Source organism: Myotis nattereri (assembly GCF_964212035.1).
Source record: "Myotis nattereri genome assembly, chromosome: 11".
Taxonomy (NCBI): Eukaryota; Metazoa; Chordata; class Mammalia; order Chiroptera; family Vespertilionidae; genus Myotis; species Myotis nattereri.
In genome coordinates, this window is record NC_138086.1 from 7,947,294 (window position 1) to 7,967,759 (window position 20,466).

Consider the following 20,466-nt stretch of genomic DNA (forward strand, 5'->3'; position numbering starts at 1 on the left):
AGCCCTAACCGGTTGGCTCAGTGGATAGAGCGTCAGCCTGCAGACTCAAGGGTCCCAGGTTCGATTCTGGTCAAGGGCATGTACCTTGGTTGTGGGCACATCCCCAGTAGGGGGTGTGCAGGAGGCAGCTGATCAATGTTTCTCTCTCATCGATGTTTCTATCCCTCTCCCTTCCTCTCTGTAAAAAATCAATAAAATATATTTTAAAAAAAGAAGCTTTGCAGAGAGAGCAAAATGTTTTACTGTAAGTCACCTCTATAGAGCAAATTCAGAAATGAGAAGATCTACATTATTTATTCAGAGAGGAGACTGCATCTTAATTATACTCTTGAATGTACAGGGTGAATGAATGAGAGTTGAACACCACAGTCACTGTGCGATGGCAACCTGAAACGGGTGCCTCTGAAGGAAGGCAGAGACCCCCTCCAAGGTCCCTCAGAAGCAAGGCAGCAGCAGCACTGCCGAAGAGGCAACTGCTGGGGAGACCGGCTGCAGACTCTCTGAGGTGGCAGGACAGAGGGCATGTGCTTCAAGACGTCAGCCACTGCAGATCCTCTCCAAAGAGCCGCTCTCGAAACACTGGTTTTGACCTCATTCTTTAGGCTTTGAAGAGCAGTACCCTGCAGCTGTTTTGTTTGTCTTGTTTTGCTTTAATGACTTACAACATTACTACATGGGTTTCAGTGAGAGAGAATTTAGAAAAGGTTTAGAGAAATAGAAAGTCACTGATGCAAGCACAGTTGAAAGGAAACACAAATCTTTTTTTTTTTTAAATTCATCGGGGTTACATCTATCTATATAAAACCCTAATATGCAAATTGACTGAATGGTGGAATGACTGGTCACTATGATGTACACTGACCACCAGGGGGAAGATGCTCAATGCAGGAGCTGCCCCCAGCCTGCAGGCAGCGTCGGGGGGGGGGGGGGGGGCAGGGCCGGCGAGTGGGCAGCACCAGGCCAGTCAAGGCGGGTATGAGTGGGTGCCCCCCAATTACCCCACTGGTTGCCCCGCAGAGGGAGGCAACTGGCAGCGGTGGCAGGGTGTGGGGCTGGCAAGTGGGTGGTGCCAGGCCAAGGTGGGTTTGAGCGGGGGCCCTGATCACCCCTCCGGTCGCCCCACAGATCCGCCCTGATTGCCGGCCAGGCCTAATTACCTGTGCACAAATTTCATGCACTGGGCCTCTAGTTGGTTAATAAAATTATATGTTTGAAGTGTAAGTTCTACAATACATCATCTGTATGTTGCCCATATTGTGTGTTCACCACCCGAAGTCAAGTCTTTTTCTGTCACCATTTATCCCTCCTTGACCCTCTGTTAATTTTACTGACAAGATTCAGGGTAGATGTGGCTAAGCTACTGACAGAAGGGATAGGGAATTATTGGAAGGTACAGTGTGGTCCTGGGTGAGATAGTGAATGTAGGGTGTGAAACAGGAACTTATAGACAACCTTATTAAGAGCAATGTATCAATCATACTGTTCTATTTGTAGCACAATTAAAATAATATTTCCACCTTGTATATAAGAATATACAAAATGAAACATTGCCATGTTTTGGGTAGAAATGTAGTGACAGAATATACAGGAACTTGTGATAATTTATTGTTTTTTTTAAAGGGTAGAATTCAGTTTTTGGTCCTGAATTGGAGCTATGATTTGCTAAGTCTACTGTAGAAAAACTAATTCATTAATCTAGAGCAGGAAGGGATCAATAAGACCGGGAAGTAAAACTCCCCAGATGACACTCCTGGAGACTGTCTCAGTGTATAGAGCCCGTGCAGTCAAGGGAAGCAGGAGGAAGCCCAGCAAGAAGTTAGACTGGGGGAGGGAGGAGTGTGCTGCCACCAAGGGCCAAACGCTTTTGTTGTTCCTATTAATGAGGAAATACAGTATTTCAAAAAACTCTTCTTAAGGAGAGGAATATGTAAATCCTCCAGGGCAACCGTCTCTAGTCAGATCTGCTTGTGTCCTACCACTGGGAACTATTACCTTCTTTTTACTTCTCCCTGAAGCATGTTTAGCACTATGCCCAGGAGAAGATAGGTCTTAACGGAGAATGAAATCATTTACCAGGCCCTTTAGCACATTCTTGACAATTGACAACAGTGAAAACTTCTCCTCATGTTGATCCTGGCGACTTCACAGGAGTAGGGTTATTGGCATAAGGACTTTTCCATTTTTCTTCTTATATTGGTTTGCTAGGGCTACCATAACAAAATACCACAGAACGGATGGCTTAAACAACAGGAATTTATTTTCTCAGAGTTCTAGAGGCTGGGACTCCATATCAAAGTGACAGCAGGTTTGGTTTCTCCTGAGGCCTCTCCTGTTGGCTTCCAGAGGGGCTTCTTCTTGCTGTGACCTCACGTGGCCCTTTCTCTGTGCATGCACACCCCTGCTGTGATTCCCTCTTTCTACATGGACACCAGTCCTATTGTTTCAGGGCCCCAGCCTTATGGGCCGTATTTAGCCATAATTACTACTTTAAAGGCCCTGTCTCCAAATACAGTCACATTAGAGGTGAGGGCTTCAGTGTATGAATTTGCGGGGACACAATTCAGTCTGTAACACTTACCGTGCAGTTTCTGTTGGTGGGGAACATCAGTGGAGATGTAGCTTGAGCAAAAATCAACTTGATGAAGCCACTGAGATTTTAGAGTTGCTTGCTAATGCAATACAACACAGTCTATTCAGATTAATAATCATGGTTTCCATTTTCTCTGAGTTAAGCAGCAGCATATTGTCCTATTTAATAAGACAGGACAAATTTTAGTAGGTCCTGCACTGATAGGCACCTGTGTATAATCACGTATAGTAAACTCCCCAGAAAGGATGTTTAAGAATGGTGACACTGCTTAGATGGGAGGGACTGAGTGGCATTGCAAAAATATTAAACAACTATTTATTGATCACCCACTGTGCCAGGCTCTAGAGATACAGAAGAAACTAAGATAGCTCAGGGAAAGAGTATTATTAAACACATGGATTAATATTTTATTGCAATTTAGATAAGTGATAACAAAAGACTATATTTCAGTTTTTATGTGTTTATTTTTGGCTTCAAAGATAACTGGTGTCCTGTAAATGAAGTCTGGTCTATCTAGAATTAGGTGATAGTGATTTCATGGACACTTGCAGGAGGCAATTAGCCTGAGGAGTATGGCAGCATCTAGCTGAGTGGAGGCTTATAAAGTGGATGTCATATATTGGAAGAAGAAACAATAAAGTAGCTGGTTTATGGACCCAACATAATTTTATAGATAGAAGATTATTAAGGAGTAATCTGATGTAACTTGCTTTTAATTTGAGTCACTAAAACATACAGTAATTATTACTGGAGGCTCCTAAAGTGTTGGGAATGGGAGTACTCACATTTGTCTTTGATTTCACCATCATCTATGTGCTTGGGAGTAACCAAGGTTCTCTGAGATTTCATAATATAAGAAGATTCCCATGATAGAGATGGGGTGGTATCAGAACTGGCAACTGTCAGTTATTCCTGCCTGCCTTTAAGCCATATGCAGTTTTTCCAAACTTAGAAGGTGATGGGGGCAATATGTGACAGAAGCAAATGGAAACCAGGCACTGTTTTAAGTATCAGAATATATTTATATACCCAGTTATTTATCTTCATCAGCTTACTTTAAAAATATTTTAAGATAGTTAAAAATACAAGGCATAATACATTTAAGGTAATAAAGATTAAACGAGGCAATAAGAACAGTAAGGGTGAGGACTATTAATGAGGAATATTCACTGGAGATGGAGCACACATTAAACTATATGCTCTCCAGTAACCAGCACTAAAGGCAAAGCATGATTGACTCCATGTCTTAGAATGGCCATAACAGTAAAACGAGCCAACTGCTCAGCACAAGCAAAGCTCTTCCTGCCACTAAGAGAGATTTTCCCTCTGGGTCCCCTTAAAGAGGACCTTTGTAGAATACCGAGCAGAATTCTCGACAACATTCTTAGAACAAAGTTGCTGTGAGTTTTTTGCAGGGCTCTCCCTTATAATGGATCTAATAATGGCATTGCAACCTAATGTAATAAAAAAAATTGAGGCACAACTTACATAAAACTTCACAAATCTTAAAGGTACAACTTGGTGAACTTTTACATATGTACACATCCATGCAGCCACCACCACGTTTAAGAGATAGAATGTTTTGATCACCTCAGAAGGCTAGCTAGTGCCCTCTGCTTTCAAATTTTGTATGAGTAGATCCATGCTGTATGATCTGATTCGAGTCTGGCTTCCTACACTCCGTAGTGTGCCACTGGGGTTCACCTATGTTGCTGTAGGTGTTAATGGCGGATTCTTTTTCACCGTTGACTAGTATTCTATATTCAGCCATTCACAAAACATGGTTGTGTTGGCTTTCTTTTCTTTCCTGTTTTACTCTCCCTGGTTCACTTCTGTTCACTAGGATCACATCCCAAATAAAATGCATGTACCCATTTTTTCTCTTCCCATGGCCCTCTTTCAGGCTTCCAGTGCTCCAGGGTTATTATGGTGAGTTAGGAGAGAGGGATTCTCATTTAGCACCACTCTTTACTTGATATTTGATATTGGAGAAGTCACTTTCTGACTTAGGGATTCCATTTTTTTTCTCATCGATAAAATATAAGGATCTCTAAGATGTGTTCTAGTCTCAATTTTCTGAAATTCAAATCTGCAGTTTTAAAGAGGTCTTATAGAGAAGACAGTGCTTAACAAATGGAAGTAAACGGTGAAATTTCATGTACAAGAAACCACAGTTGAGAGGTAATATTTTTATAGAGCGAGCTTCCTGAGTGGTTGCCTATTTTGTAGCTTCTCATTAGCTGAGTCAGAGTAATCTCTGGAATCACTGGATGGAGAAATTAGCACTTCTGTGTAAAAAATACCTGGAAGGAGGCAAAGATCCTGGAATAGAAAAACAGTGCATAGGCTATGGATTGCCTTATTTCATTTCTCCTCTTTTCTGAGGATAACTAAAGCTATAGACCATTTCTAAGATGAGTTAAGTGGCAAAATGTGTCCAAAATAACCATAAATTTTACCAGGGGGACTGATGACAGAACTCACCCGAGATTGTGGGAGAAAAAAGTCTTATGGCTGACCACACCCTCCCCCCGTTCTATCATATTTATTTCACATTAGATCAGCTAACTATTTCTAAGTAACGATTACAAATTGCACAGCCATTATATTAATTGATTTCATATTTCACTTATGGATGTCACCAAGGTTTGCCCTTATTTGATGACATTGTCTCCATGGTAACTAATGCATTTTAAATGCTAAGAAATGTGAGGAGTAGAAAGGATCACTTAGAAACACATAACTTCAATTAATATACAAATGTTACAGATGTTATAAATGTGAAACACAATTGTTCAAAGGGAACAAAACAAAACGGTCCAATGAATATGGTTGGGCACTGGTGGATGGTACATACACTGGTAATAAAGAAATCTATGCTCCATTACACAAATTATTTGACCACACCACACTTTAGGCTTTTATGTAAATGAGCAAATGTGAAAGAGACAATCATGCAACAAGCTATTATTTAATTGTGTATTATCTAGATGCCTCCCACTCTCTTCTCTTTCTTTTCTGTCATTTCATTCTCTATTGGCATTTCTGTCAAAAAAGAAGGAAGGGAAGGTAAAATTAAATGTATTTTTACTGTTTTTCTCATTAACTCTGTCTGTGAGACATTAATCCATTCATTTATCAAGGGTTTATTGAACACATACTAAGAACTAGCACATGCTTACATACTATAGATACAAAGATGCATGGTCCTTGAGTGCAAGGAGCTTTTTATCTATTGGAAAGATAGACAAATTAGCCAAGAACTGAAATTGGGTAAAATAAGCCATTTGAAGTTGTCTTTATGTGCATTTTTGTCTCTGTTGCTATAAGTGTATGATCAAGGACATGATAGAAACTTCCAGATATTTAGGGAAGCACTTACATAGGGTGGGACAAAAGTAGGTTAATAGCCCCGGCCAGGTGGCCCAGTTAGTTGGAGCATCATCCTGTGCACTGAAAGGTTGTGGGTTTTATTCCTGGTCAGGGCACATACCTAGGTTGCAGGTTGGATCCCCAGTCAGGGTTTATACACGAGGCAACTGATTGATATTTCTTTCTCACATTGATGTTTCTCTTCCTTTCTCTCTCTCTAAAAATCAATGAAAACATATTATCAAGTGAGGATTAAAATAAAAAAGAGTAGGTTTACAGTTGTTTATATGGAAAGTCACGCAATAATTAAGAAATAATAATACAAAAATAAAGTCTGTGTTTTGCATACTCACAGTTGTAAACCGACTTTTGCCCAACCTTGAAGTTGTTAATTTAGTTATAAAATGTATCACTTACCTAAATTAAAATGCTTTTTAAAGACATTACAATTCAAAAAAGTATGAAACCTGAGTTTAATTATGGGGTGTTAAGTCTCTTTAGCTGATAGTTCTCTCAATGTTACTAATTACTATAGGACCACTTAATTCAAAATTGCCAGAATAGCTTCCAATACAAAAAAACCATTGTTTTCTCAAGCAGGCTTTTCAGAGAAGGGCATGCTTTTGAAACCCACCCTAAAGTAGCTGATATACTTCCTTAAGCTGTGAAGCAAGTTCTTCCTTGGGGGGAATTTGGGTGGTGCATCTTGATGGTATTGTATTCACTATGACTCTCAGTTTCATCTGTTGGTTTCTCCTCATCTCCTCCCACACACCTAAACCTTGGCAAGCTCTGAATCTTTGGACCTCTTCTACAATAATGTCCTTGGTAATTCCATCCTATCTTATGTTTTTGAATACCACCTATGCTCTGGCCAATCTTAAATTTATATCTCCAGTCTGGACATCTTCTCTGAAGTTCGGAGTGGTAAATACCCAATTACTTCTAGTCATGTCTGAAAGGGCGAGTCATCGTGGGGCCTGACCACGCTGCTGGCGGCCTCGGGCACCGACTCCCCAGCCCACGGTGGGAGCCCGGCGCAGGCTGCCACCCGCCTGCCGCCCCGGGACCAGACCCAAGCAGCAGCGGCGGCGGCAGCGGGGCGGGGCGCGTGCCCTCGCCCGAGGAGATGGAGGAGGAGGCGATCGCCAGTGCCCCCGGGAACGAGACGGAGGACGTGGACTTCCTGTCTGGGCTGGAACTGGTAGATCTGCTGGACCCCCAGCAACTGGACTGGCCCCTGGAGCCTGGGCTCAGCTCGCCCTTGGGGGGGCGAGGACTGCGCCCTCCATCTTGCCTTGGGTCCTCCATTTTGGGACGGTGCCATGTGCTTCCTCACGGGAAGAAGCCGCTGCTAGCCACACCCAGGACATCCTGTACCGACTCGCGCCTGGCGCCTGGCCAATCGGCGGGGCCCACAGTCCCCTCTCCTGCCCTCACTCCACCCCCCTTTAAAACCCCCTGTCCCATCAGGCCTCTCTCTCTCTCGGCCACTGGAGCTTACCTTTGCATCGGTGAGTGTGGCAGGGGAGCCAAACCTAGGTTTGAAATGAATGACTCTTTGCTTTTGCATTGGACTCGCTGGTTCCCTGTGGGTTCTTGGGAATCATGAAATCTGGGCACAACAATGTCCACTTGGGTGACTAATAGGCATCACAAATTTTGTCCAGGAATGAACTTGTGATTCTTCCTATGCCGCCACCCCAAAGCTCTTCCTCCCATAGTCTTCACTATTTCAGTAAATTAAGAACTTCCTCTCAAGTTCCTTAGGTCCAAAATTTTGACTTCTCTCTATTTTTCACATGCAACCCATCAGCATATTCTATTGGCTCCACCCTCAAAATATACCCAGAATCTAATAGTGTGTCTGCTACCACTGTGGTTCACTGCACCATCATGTCTTGCTTTTAATTATGCAATGCCTTTTTAACTGTTCTCTTTCATGTACCTTTACCCTCTATCTATTCTCAATGTAATAGCCAGTAATATTATTAAAACCCAAGTCAGATCATGTCCCTTCACCAGTAGCTTTCCATCTCATTCAGAGTAGTAGACAACGCCAACACAGTAGTGTACCAGGCCCTATTGCCTCTTTGTGCACATTCCCATACTTCCCTCCACTTTTTTGTTTACAGACACACTGGGCTCCTTGCTATTCTTCAATCAAGCAAGGCACTTTCTTGCTTAAAGACATATGTGCTCCACATTCCTGTTGTCTGGAAAGTTCTTCCCTAGATACCTGTGTGGATCACTCACCAGTTCTTTCATGTTTTTGCTCAAATGTCACCTTCTTGGGGCAATTACAAAAACAAATGAAAATTGATAAACATATATAACAAAAACAAAGGTTCAAATGTACTTGAACTAAAAATTAAAACAAACATTTCCAAGTCAGCAACAATAAAAAAAGTTAAAGTTCAGAAAACTTATTGCCTAAACAGTATATTGGACACTTATTTTATTCATTTGTTCAGTTGCCCATTTAAAAAAAACTTGGAAAAATATTCCAAAATGCGTCAGAGTAAGTGGAAGCTACACCTAGACACTCCCAAAACAAAACTGGAATTACAACTAAAATACAGAAAAACCATCCTGAATAATCAACTAAAGACTAGCTGGAGAGAACCCTGATAACAGAATGTGAAGACCGCATAGAGACTGCACAGGAAGTGCGGAGGCGCAAAAGGGCTGGCCAGGCCCCACAGACAGCAGCTGAAGCTCTGTAGGAATATATCAGCTGTGGAGGTTCCCACTGAGAACTCTGGAGTCTAAACCACAAGCTGGGCGCCCCAGCCCAGAGCACCAAAACTGAGAAAGGTGCCCACATACATCTAGCTGTGAAAAGCAGCAGGGTTGCTGTCTTCCAGGGAGAGACTATTGAAAATGCAGGCACTCTTTTAAAGGGCCAGTACACAAAATTTCATGCCTAGCCATTCCCCTTGGGCCCCAGAAGAGGGAGTGCAGAATTGTCTAGAGCAGTGTGAGAATCCATGGCTGGGGGCTCTGGGGTTAGAGCCCAGAAGGCAACCACCTTGATTTCCTATGCTGTCATTCCCTTATACTACAAATGATATCTTTCTCATCCAGGCAGCTTTTCTCTGGAGGGGAAGCAATTGCCTCACCCTGTTGGAGAATCTCTTGCCTCACTCTGGGGACTCTATGCCTTGCTGTGGTTGATAGTCTGAGGCTAATCAAGATGCAATAACAATCTAACTACAAACAAAGGCAGGTCTCTGGAGGCTTAGAGTCTTTGCCTGATCTGCTTCTGGGCCTAGGACTAAAGCAGACCTCAATATACATCTTGGTCCTTTCCAAAGGACAAGAGAATTCTCCAGAAGAAGAGATAAATGAAATGGAGAAAAGATATTTATTAGACATAGAGTTTAGAATATTGATGGTAAGAATACTCAAGAACATGAGAAAAGATATAGTAACTATGAAGAATGACAGAACACTAATATATAACACAGTGGAAGGAATATACAGCATATTAGGGGAAGCCAAGGATCTGATCAGTGAATTAGAAGACAGGATATAAAAAATCACTCAGAGAACCAAAAAGAAAAAATAATTTAAAAAGAGGAAGACAGCTTAATGGAGCTATGGGACAATATGAAATGTAATAATATTCACATCATAGAAGTACCAGAAGGGGAGGAAAGTGAGCAAGGGCTAGAGAACCTGTTTGAAGAAATAATGGCAGAAAACATCCCTAACCCGGTGAAGGAAAAAGTCACACAAGTTCAGGAGGCACAGAGAGTCCCAAGCAAGAAGGACCCAAACAGGCCCATGCCCAGACAATTAATAATGAAAATGTCAAAAATTAAAAACAAAGAATCTTAAAGGCAGCAAGAGAAAATCAATTTGTTACCTACAAAGGAGCTCCCATAAGGTTGTCAATTGATTTTTCATCAGAAACTCTACAAGCCAGAAAGGAATGGCATAAGGTATTCTAGGTAATGAAAAGCAGGGATTTGAAACCAAGCTTACCATATACAGCAATGCTACCATTCAAAATAGATGGTGTAATAAAGAGCTTCCCAGACAAAAAAAAGGCTAAAGGAGTTTGTCACCACCAAACGAGCACTGCAAAAAAGAATGCTAATGACTGCTGTAATGAGAAGGAGCAATAAAGAGAGAAACATAGGCATAATTAATTTAAAGAATTAAAATGCAACAAATAAGTACCTATCAATAACCTTAAATGTATATGGATTAAATGCTCCAATCAAAAGACATAAGGTAGCTGAATGGATATGAATATATGACCAAACTATATGCTGTTTACAAGAGATCAACCTCAGAACAAAAGACTGAAACAGGATTAGAGTGAAGGGATGGAAAAATTTTCCATGCAAATGGAAACAAACAAACAAAAAGCTGGGGTAGCAATACTCATAGCTGACAAAATAGACTTCAAAATGAAGGTCATCACAAGAGACAATGAAGGTCACTACATAATAATAAAGGGATTGATCCAACAAGAGGATATAACCCTGGTAAACATTTATGCTCTCAATATAGGAGCACCTACATATATAAAAAACTTCTAGAGGACTTTAAGGGAGAGATTGACAGCAATACAGTCATAGTAGGCGACTTTAACACCCACTGACTTCACTGAAGAGATATTCCAGACAAAAAATTAACAAGAAAACAGTGACTCTAAATGACACACTGGATCAGATGGATTTATTTGATATTTATAGAACATTTCACCCAAAGCTGCAGAATATACATTCTTTTCAAGTGCACATGGGTCATTCTCAAAGATAGACCATATGTTAGGATAATTCTCACCCCCCACATATATTCTAGGAAAGGCATCAAATACTGCCCAGGTAAATAAGGATTGAATTAAGGAAAATTTACATGCATTATTTTTAAATTCTTTTGTTTTTATTTTGATTTTAAAAGTTCTTTTGCCCAACCAGAGTGGCTCAGATGGTTGAGCATTGTCTTGTGCAACTAAAGATTGCTGGTTTGATTCCCAGTGAGGGCACATACCTGGGTTATGAGTTTGATCCTCAGTCAGAGCATGTATGGAAGGCAACTGATCCATATTTCTTTCTTCCATCTCTCTCTCTCTTTCTCTCTCTCTCTCTCTCTTTTTCTATCTCTGTCTCAGTTGAGGATTACAAAGAAATTCTTTTGAAGTATAACAAACATAGAAAATTGAATTAATCAAAAGAACAAAACAATAAATGATCACAAAGTGAACATTCCCATGGGATCACTGCATAGGTTAAGAAATAAAACATTAATGGTACCACAGAAATGTTCCTTGGACTCTCTCGACTTCTAACACCATGTATTCGTTTTGTAGATTTTTGTATATCATTGAAATGGTACATAATGTATATTTCTGTTCTGAGTTTCTTTTTTTCACTTAACATTATGTTTGTGAGGTTTATCCCTGTTGTTGCTTGGAGCAGTTATTGTCATTCCTATATATTGGTTGTATTAGATTGCTAGATTGCTGTAACTATGATTCCCAACAATCCTACTTTTCTGAGCACATGCCCCTCTGTCATGTGTGGTTGCTGCTTCTTCTGTCAGAGGATAAAGGCTGTTTCTTCTCTGTCTTGAATCAGGGCTGGCCTTATAAATGTTTTGACAGATTTTGGTGGAAATGATATTATGCAAGTTCTAGATTTTAGCTCTAAGAATACTTGCAGTTTCCTCTCTTGCCTTCCTACAGCCTTTTATTATCATGCTATTGATGAGGAACTCAAGAAGTTAACAAATTTGAGCTGTGGTTTTATAGTTAATAAGCTTGGTAATTAAATATGTAGAAAGCTATTATTCTAGCAACAGAAATGTATGACCAGACCTATCCCAACTTCAGGAGACCCAAAAGAAATTCAACCTTCATGCCCCAGGAAGACTGCAAGTTAGTGCTTGTTGCATCCTGACTAATAAATCATAACTCATCCTAAGTTCTTGGAAATATTATCTTAAAGGCTTTAAATTTTAACCTGAAAATTAAAGTTATGGTACATCACAGTTAATTTTTGTATGTAATATTAGGTAAGTGTCAAGGTTGTCTCAGATAAGTTGATGCTTCAGAATAATATTGAAAAGACCACCATCTTCCCCATTGAATTGTATTGGTCAAAACTATTGAGCATATGTGTGTGCTTATTTATGGACTCTATTCTTTTCTCTTGACCTATTTACTTTTTCTTGCATCAATACCAAAATATCAGCATTTACTATAGCTTATAGTAAATCTTAAATGTGATACTGCAAATTCTCCAACATTGCAGTTCAAAATATATATATTTTTTAATTCTCTGGGTCCTTTACATCTATATACTAGTATATAAAAGCCTAAGCGACCATTATGATGGAACGACTGGAATGACTGGTCGACCAGTCACAATGATGCTCACTGAACATGAGGGGGCAGACGATCAAGGCAGGAGCTTCCCCCTGATAGTCAGTGTGCTCCCAGAGGGGGAGTGCCGCTCAGCCAGAAACCGGGCTCACAGCTGGCGAGCGCAGCTGCAGCAGTGGGAGTCTCTCTCAACTCCATGGTAGCAATACTGAGTGGTGGCAGCAGGTGCAGCAGGCCAGGATGAGCACAAGTGGTGTGGCACCTGGCCCTGGTTCTGGCTCCTCCCTGGCTGCCTGCCACTTGGCACACTGCTACATCCCTCAGGGGATGTCCAACTGCTGGTTTAGGCCAAGCGGGATGTCCGACTGTCAGGTTAGATCCGATCCCTGTGGGGATTGGGCCTAAACTGGCAGTCCAACATACCCTGAGGTGTCCTGGCTTGCAAGAGGGCACAGGCCAGGCTGAGGGACATCCTGCCCAGTGCACGAATTTCGTGCACCAGGCTTCTAGTAACCATATATTTCAGAATCAGCTTTTCAAGTTCCATAAAAATACATACTAAGATTTTAATTGGATTTCATTGAATCTTTAGATTAATTTGGAAGAAATGACCTCTTAACAAACTGAATGCTTCAATATATTTACAATATATTTACAACCTGGTACAGGTTAACTCTGAAGGAGTTTCTTCCTTTTACTTTTTTATGGCTTTCCCAGAATTTATGAGGAACACCTGGCAATTAAGTCCCAAGACTGCTGGCTTCTCTGTTAAACAGTACATTGAGATGAAACTGTATTCTTCCTTCCCCCTCCTCCCTCCTCTTTGCTGTCTTTTAGTTTGTTTTAGGGTGATTTAAGATATGTATTCATTAGTTGCATTAAGATTCCTCCTTCTCCCCCTCTTCCCTTCCCCCTCTTCTCCTGCATTCTCTAGTGAGAAGAGGTTTTAACCCTTTGTTCTCAAGATAAGGTCCTGCTACAAGTGGTCTGCAAAACGTTTTGGCCTTGTTTAATTTTCTTGTCTCAGTTTCCCTATTTCTCCTGTCTTGGAATTTTTCTGGCTTTTCGCTATACTGTTACAACACTATTTTAATCAATAAAGGGAAATAAAAGGAGAAAACTGTGTCAATTCAGTACAAAGGCAGAAAATGAAACAAGCAAATAAAGCATAGAAAAATCCTTGTAAAAATAAAACATAAAAGTAGCTCTTTATCTGACCTTCAATTATAAATGATAGCTTTGCTGGGTAGAATAATTTTGGTTGTAGGTCCTTGCTGTTCATCACTTTGAATATTTCTTGTCACTCCCTTCTGGCCTGCAGAGTTTCTGTTGAGAAATCAGCTGACAGTAGTATGGGTCATATCATGTTAGTTACCTTGTAGGTAACTAACTGTTTTTCTCTTGCAGCTTTTAAGATTCATTGTCTTTAACTCTTGGCATTTTAATTATGCTGTGTCTTGATGTGGGACTCTTTGGGTTCCTCTTGTTTGGAACTCTTGAGGGTCAGATAAAGAGCTTCACAGATAAGAGAAAGCTAAAGGAGTTCATCACCACCAAACCAGTACCATTACATGAAATGTTGAAGGGTATTCTTTAAGAAGAGGAAGAAGCAGAAGCAGAAGCAGAAGCAGCAGAAGCAGGAGAAGGAGGAGGAAGAGGAGGAGGAGGAGAAGGAGAAGGAGAAGAAAATATGAATAATAAAATGGCAATAAATGCATATTTATGAACAATTAAATCTAAAAATCAAAATAAATGAACAAGAAATCTAATGAACAAAATAAACTGGTGAAAAAATTCAGAGTCCTGGAAACATGAAACAGACTGATGAGTCTCAGAGGGAGGTGGGGCGGGGGGCCGGTGGAAAGAGATTAACCAAAGATCTTACCTATGGGCACAGTAAGTAGGGTGATGAAGACCTGGGGAAGGGCTGCAACCAGGAGGAGGGGGCAATGGAGGGAAAAAGGGAAACATCTGTAATACTCTCAACAATAAAGGTAAAAAATAAAATAAAACAAGATGATGGAAATAAGATAAAATGTACCAGAAATCATTGTAAAATAAAAAGATTAAATTCACATACAGTGGGGCCTCGACTTATGAGTTTAATTCGTTCCGTGACGGAGCTCGTAACTCAAATTACTTGTATGTCAAATCAATTGTGAACGAGTGAGGCACGTGATGTTGTGGCGTTCACTGTGACATTTGCTGCGCCAACTAGCAGTGGGGTATCTGAAGCTGGCTCGTAACCCGAATTTTAGCTCGCAACTCAAAGCAAAAAATCGGCCGAGAGACGGCTTGTATCTCGAAAAACTCGTTAGTCGGGACACTCGTAAGTCAAGGCCCCACTGTATATAAAATAGATACTCAAATTGGAAGCGAAAAAACACTATGTAGATTTATTACATTTTTACTAGACACAAATTGTATAATGACCCAGAAAGGTAAATACATTTTTGGAAAAAATGTACCAAGAAATATTAGCCAAATAAATGCTTATTGATTAATAAACAAAAGATATATTTAACATTAAGAGGGATGAAAAGAGATACAACATAGATATAAAAAGAATATTTCACCATGAACTACGAAAATTAAACTTTATGTATGATGGCCTCACAATATTTGGAGCATATTTAAATATTTACTAAATATTTAAAGAGCAAAGATGGTCAGAATTCTAGTAATAATATAAATAAGTCCTAGAGATGTTAGTATACAGCATGATGAATATAGTTAACAACACTATCATATATTTAAAGGTTGCTAAAAGTGTATGTTTTAGAAATTCTTATTGGAAAAGGCAGGCTCTAAGGTACTTCAAGTAAACTGTTTTACTTATACCGAACTTTCTTAAGCAAATTCTTAGAAATTTTCTAAAACTCTGCTGCTGATATAAAGGTCTTCTTGATATTACATTTTATTAGAGCCCATAATATCAAGTTTATATCAGCATATCAAGATAAGGCAAGACAAAATTTTGCAAAAAATACATTTAAAGTAAAAATTGACAGAACTATAATTTGACTAATCCATAGTTATGGCAGGATATTTGCACAGGCCTTTTCTTTAGTAACCAATAAATAAGCTGACAAAGAACTTCAAGGTTACAGAAGGTTTGAGCAATTACCGAGCTTGATCTAATAGATATGTATGAGATCTAACACATATATGCCCTGACCAAATAGAGAACCCACATTCTTTTTAAGTACTCAGAGATTATTGACCTTGATTTCTCAGTATTAAAATGTCTTAGGTTTCAAAAATAAAATGTATACATAAAGTACAGCATGAGACTATACAGTATATTGATAAAAATCTGACATAATGTGTAATAATGTATAGAAACCCAGATAAGTTGGATGGGGGATGATTCTCTGAGAAATGAGGGAGCAGAAAGAGACCAGGGATGTGTACAAGGGGACTTAAAATCTGGAATGATTAGTTTCTTAACAATAACTTAAAAGACTTAAAGTAAAATGCTGTTAGCATATTGTTAATTCTGGGTTGTGGTTACATGGGTATTTGTTATACTGTAATTTTTATATGTTTGAGTATATCATGATATTTTTTAAAGAGATTAAAATATTGTTGAATAATTAATTGGTAGATAAGAACTTGCTTTTGGGATGATATGCCCTACCTTGATATAAGTTTGATATTATGGACTCTGATAAAATGCAATATCAAGAAGACTTTTATATCAGCAGCAAGAGTTTTTAAAAATTTCTTAGAATTTGACTAAGAAATTGCTGTGTAAGTAGAACAATTTATGAAAAGTTTATCCAAAGTATCATGGAGACTGCCTTCTCCATCACTAATACTAGAACTGATCGCTTGAATGGGTTGCAATGAACCTCAAATATCATCGAGTTGTTGCAAGAATTAAAGGCAGTAAAGTATGCCAGGTATCTATAATAATAAAAGCATAATATGCTAATTAGACTGGACAGCCAAACAACCTCTGGATGTCATTTCGGATGTCCTTCTGGATGAAGTTGTGGCAGTGGGGACCGAGGTAGAGGTGGTTAGGGGTGATCAGGCAGGCAAGCAGGCGAGAAGTTAGGGGAAATCAGGCAGGTAGGCGAGTGGTTAGGGGCAATCAGGCAGGCAGGCGAGTGGTTAGGGGCGATCAGGCAGGCAGGCAGAGTGGTTAGGGGTGATCAGGCAGGCAAGTGGTTGTGGTGATCAGGCAGGCAGGCAGAGGCAGTTAGGGGCAATATGGCAGGGAGGTAAAGACAGTTAGGGGTGATCAGGCAGGCAAGTGGTTGTGGTGATCAGGCAGGCAGGCAGAGGCAGTTAGGGGCAATATGGCAGGGAGGTAAAGACAGTTAGGGGTGATCAGGCAGGCAGGTGAGCAGTTAGGGGCAATCAGGCAGGCAGGTGAGCAGTTAGGGGCAATCAGGCAGGCAGGTGAGCAGTTAGGGGCAATCAGGCAGGCAGGCAGGGTGGTTAGGGGTGATCAGGCAGGCAGGCAGAGTGGTTAGGGACGATCAGGCAGGGAGGCAGGCAGGCGAGCAGTTAGGAGCCAGTGGTCCTGGATTGCGAGAGGGTGCAGACCGGGCTGAGGGACCCCTCCCACCCACGTACATAAATTTCATGCACTGGGCTTCTAGTATAATATAAACCATCAACAGAATCTATATAAAAAGCCAGTGACCAACCAGAACGACCACCAGCCCGGTCAGCAGCCACTCCCTCCCTCAGTAGTCCTGCAGGGTCAATCTCCAGAAAATGGGCCTGGCACCGACAGATCAGCGCTGCCAGCAGGATCCTTATAGCACCGCCAGCCTCCTGGAACTCAGCCTCGGGCACCTTGGCATTTCCCCTTCCTAGAAGTTCCGCAAGGAGCTGTGACTGCTCTCCCCTGCTTCCTTCAGGTCTCGTGCTCTGGCCCCCACCCGCCCTGCTCCAGATGAAGTGTGATCACTGCATGCATGGAAGGAATGTAGTAAAAAAGAACCAAACTGATGACCAAGAGAATGCCACAGTCGACGTCCAGAGTCCGGCTCAGGAGAACAGAGAGAAGGGAGAATTCCATAAGTTGGCTGATGCCAAGATATTTCTGAGTGACTGTCTGGCGTGTGACAATTGTGTGACCACAGAGGAAGGAGTCCAAGTTTCTCAGCAGAATGCCAAGGACTTCTTCCGTGTTCTGAACCTTAATAAGAAATGTGATACCTCAGCACAAGGTGCTGGCAGTGTCCGTGTGTCCTCAGTCTCTGCCTTATTTTGCTGCTAAATTCAGCCTCTGTGTCACTGATGCATCCAGAAGGCCCTGTGGCTTCCTCAAAAGCCTTGGGGTGAACTGTCTTTGACATGAAGATAGCTGCGGACTTCAGCATCCTGGAGAGTCAGAAGGAATTTGTGTGGGTACTGCCAGCACCTTGAGGAAGAGCCCCAGCTATCCATGCTGACCTCCGCCTGCCCTGGCTGGGTCCATATGTGGAGCGCATGCTGGGTCACCCCATCACGCCTCATCTCTGGGTGGCCAAGTTCCTCAGCAGATCATGGGCTCTCTGGTGCAGGATTACCTCACCAGATGGCAGAACCTGTCCCCGGACAAGATTTTCCATGTAATTTTGGCCACGAGTTATGACAAGAAACTGGAGGCCCTTTGAGAAGATGTTTCCACAGCTTTGCATAGTTCCCGGGGTGCTGACTGGGTGTTAACCTCAGGTGAAATTGTCTAGATAATGGAGCAAAGTGACCTGGCCATGAACGCCGTTGCCGTGGACACTGTTTGGAGATGTGAAGGAGGAGTAGGTGAGGGTCCACGAGGGTGCCAGCTCCGACGGGCACCTGGCGCACATCCTCAGGCACACGGCCAAGGAGCTGTTCAATAAGAACATGGGGGTGCTCACCTGCCACACCTTGAGGAACAAAGACCTCCAGGAGGTCACCCTTGAAAAGGACGAAGAGGTTCTGCTACGCTTTGTGGCTGCTTATGGCTTTCGGAACATCCAGAAGTGGTCCTGAAGCTGGAGAGGGGCAAGTTCCCCTGCCACTTTGTGGAGGTCCTGTCCTGCGCCGGGCATGCCTAAGCGGCAGGGGCCAGGCCCGGGCAGAAGACGGGTGTGCGGACAGGGACAGGGCGCTGCTGTGGCAGATGGAAGTCATCTAAGTCTCCATCCTGGTGTGGCCCCTGGAGACCAGCACCCACATGCAGAAGCTGTACCAGAAGTGGCTGGGGTGGGGGGGGGGACTCCCCCCAGGCCTAGGTGGCCCTGCACACCACCTAGCAGGGCCAGGGCAGCCTGCCAGCAGCCGGGACATCAACTGGTAAAGTTCCAGCAGATGCCGGGCCTGCAGGCCGCCTGAGGAGGGGTGTCAGACGTGTGAAGGAAAGGCTTAGCGTCTTTGTCATCCCTTTGGTTTTCAGAATTCCCTGCTCCCCATTTGCTGGCTCCCTCCCTCTGAGGGACGCAGTTGTTGTCACATGGGTGGAACTGGAATATTGTATCTTGAGAAGATGGCCCCAATGTATGTAACCTTTTATCTGACGATGAAAAATCCCAAAGAACAAGAATGGAGACAGACTACTGTCCTTTAGACTTAAAAAAACCGCAGAAGTGTCCTGCGAAGAGCTGAGACTTGGTTCTGCCCACGCATTTCAGAGAGATTGGATGAGGAAATGGCCCGGTTTGGCCCTGACTTCACCCACTTATGCTACTCCTGAAGGTGTCTTTGCCACAATGTGAATAAGCTGCCACCTTTTGGAATAGGGGCTCATATGAAAGTCTGCATTCCTAACTTTTCTTGAAACGGATCTATGTTCTTGAAGGCCGGCCAGCCCGCCCCACAATTGGGTGAGATAGCATCTTCTGTGTCTGCCTCTCACCCCATGGGCCTGGCCACTCCCCTCAGCTCCGGGCAGCCCTCTGGACAGCGCACTCTGCCCTCACATGCTGCTCGCCCTAAATGAGAAGGAAGAGAGCAGTTGGCCCATAGCCAACTACACAGAAAAATAGAAGCCACCACAGAGCCCAGCACCCCGTGCACATTAGGGCCATTCTGTGAAGTGAGGCCTGTGGCCGGCCTGTTGGTTTCTAGAGCACTTAGATTCTGTTACCATGAGGGTGACATTCTTCTTGAACCCCTCAGCCTGTTAGATTTCCTTCATGTGTTATTGTACCTGTGCACCCATCTGGGTTGATAACTGGGACATTGTGTGAAATTACCTATTTTCTGCTTTCAATCTGTTTACAGTGGGGTTTCATCCTCTGTGGTCATGTAGATTCATTTCTGATTATGGAATAAACAGTTGAAGTGTCAAAAGAAAAAAAAGGCTGCCAGGTGGCTCTCGACAACTGGTGGGAACAACAGCGAGATGGATCCTGGATCCCGGGCCAGCAAGGGCATCCCACTGCCCACCCGGAGGGCTGATAGTGTCCTGGCTCCCCCCAACCTTCCTCAGGACCCTACCTGTGCATGAATTCATGCACCGGGCCTCTAGTTATGCTATAAAAATCCAGCATCCAAGCAGAAGGAACACAGTCAAAGATGTTAGGAAAAAAAGCAACCTAACTTCAGTATTCTCTTGGGGACATTACATATCAGTAGTCAATCAAGCAATACATACAGTCATAAAGGTGCCTGGCTGGTGTGGCTCAGTGGTTGAGCATTGACCCAGGATCCAAGAGGTTGTCAGTTTGATTCTTGGTCAGGGCCGTACAGGAGGCAGCCAATCAAGGATGTTCCTCTCTCTCATCGATGTTTCTGTCTCTCTATCCCTCTTCCTTCCTCTCTAAAAATCAATAAAAATATATTTTTTAAAAAGAGTCATAAGGGTAACCTAAGGTGACCCCAATATCAGCCAGGTTTTTATTCATGTGTGAAGATAACCTAAAAATAAACTTAAATATGCAAGAAAGTCTACAATAGAATGCCCATCTGTTCTAAGAAATTTACTTGAGCAAGGAATCCTTCAACAACAACAACAAAAGAGCAACTCTCTTTGTTCTATTTAATGTTCTCTATATTGCATTCACTTCTGTCCAATATTGATATTGCTCTATTTGTTCTCTTGCTCCCTCTCCCTCTTGTTTTTTAATCCTCAACTGAGGACATGCTCATTGATGAGAGAGAGACAGAGGAGAGAGAGAGAGAGAGAGAGAGAGAGAGAGAGAGAGAGAGAGAGAGAGAGAGAGAAATGTCAATGTGAAAG

At 42.2% G+C, this 20,466-nt stretch overlaps 1 pseudogene across 1 annotated transcript; it reads left to right on the forward strand.

Moving 5' to 3' along the window:
• Positions 1-17,214: 17,214 nt before the first annotated feature.
• On the forward strand, positions 17,215-18,585 carry LOC308527299 (nuclear prelamin A recognition factor-like; annotated as a pseudogene). Its single transcript has one exon. The product of its transcript is annotated as a nuclear prelamin A recognition factor-like (transcript).
• Positions 18,586-20,466: the final 1,881 nt, after the last annotated feature.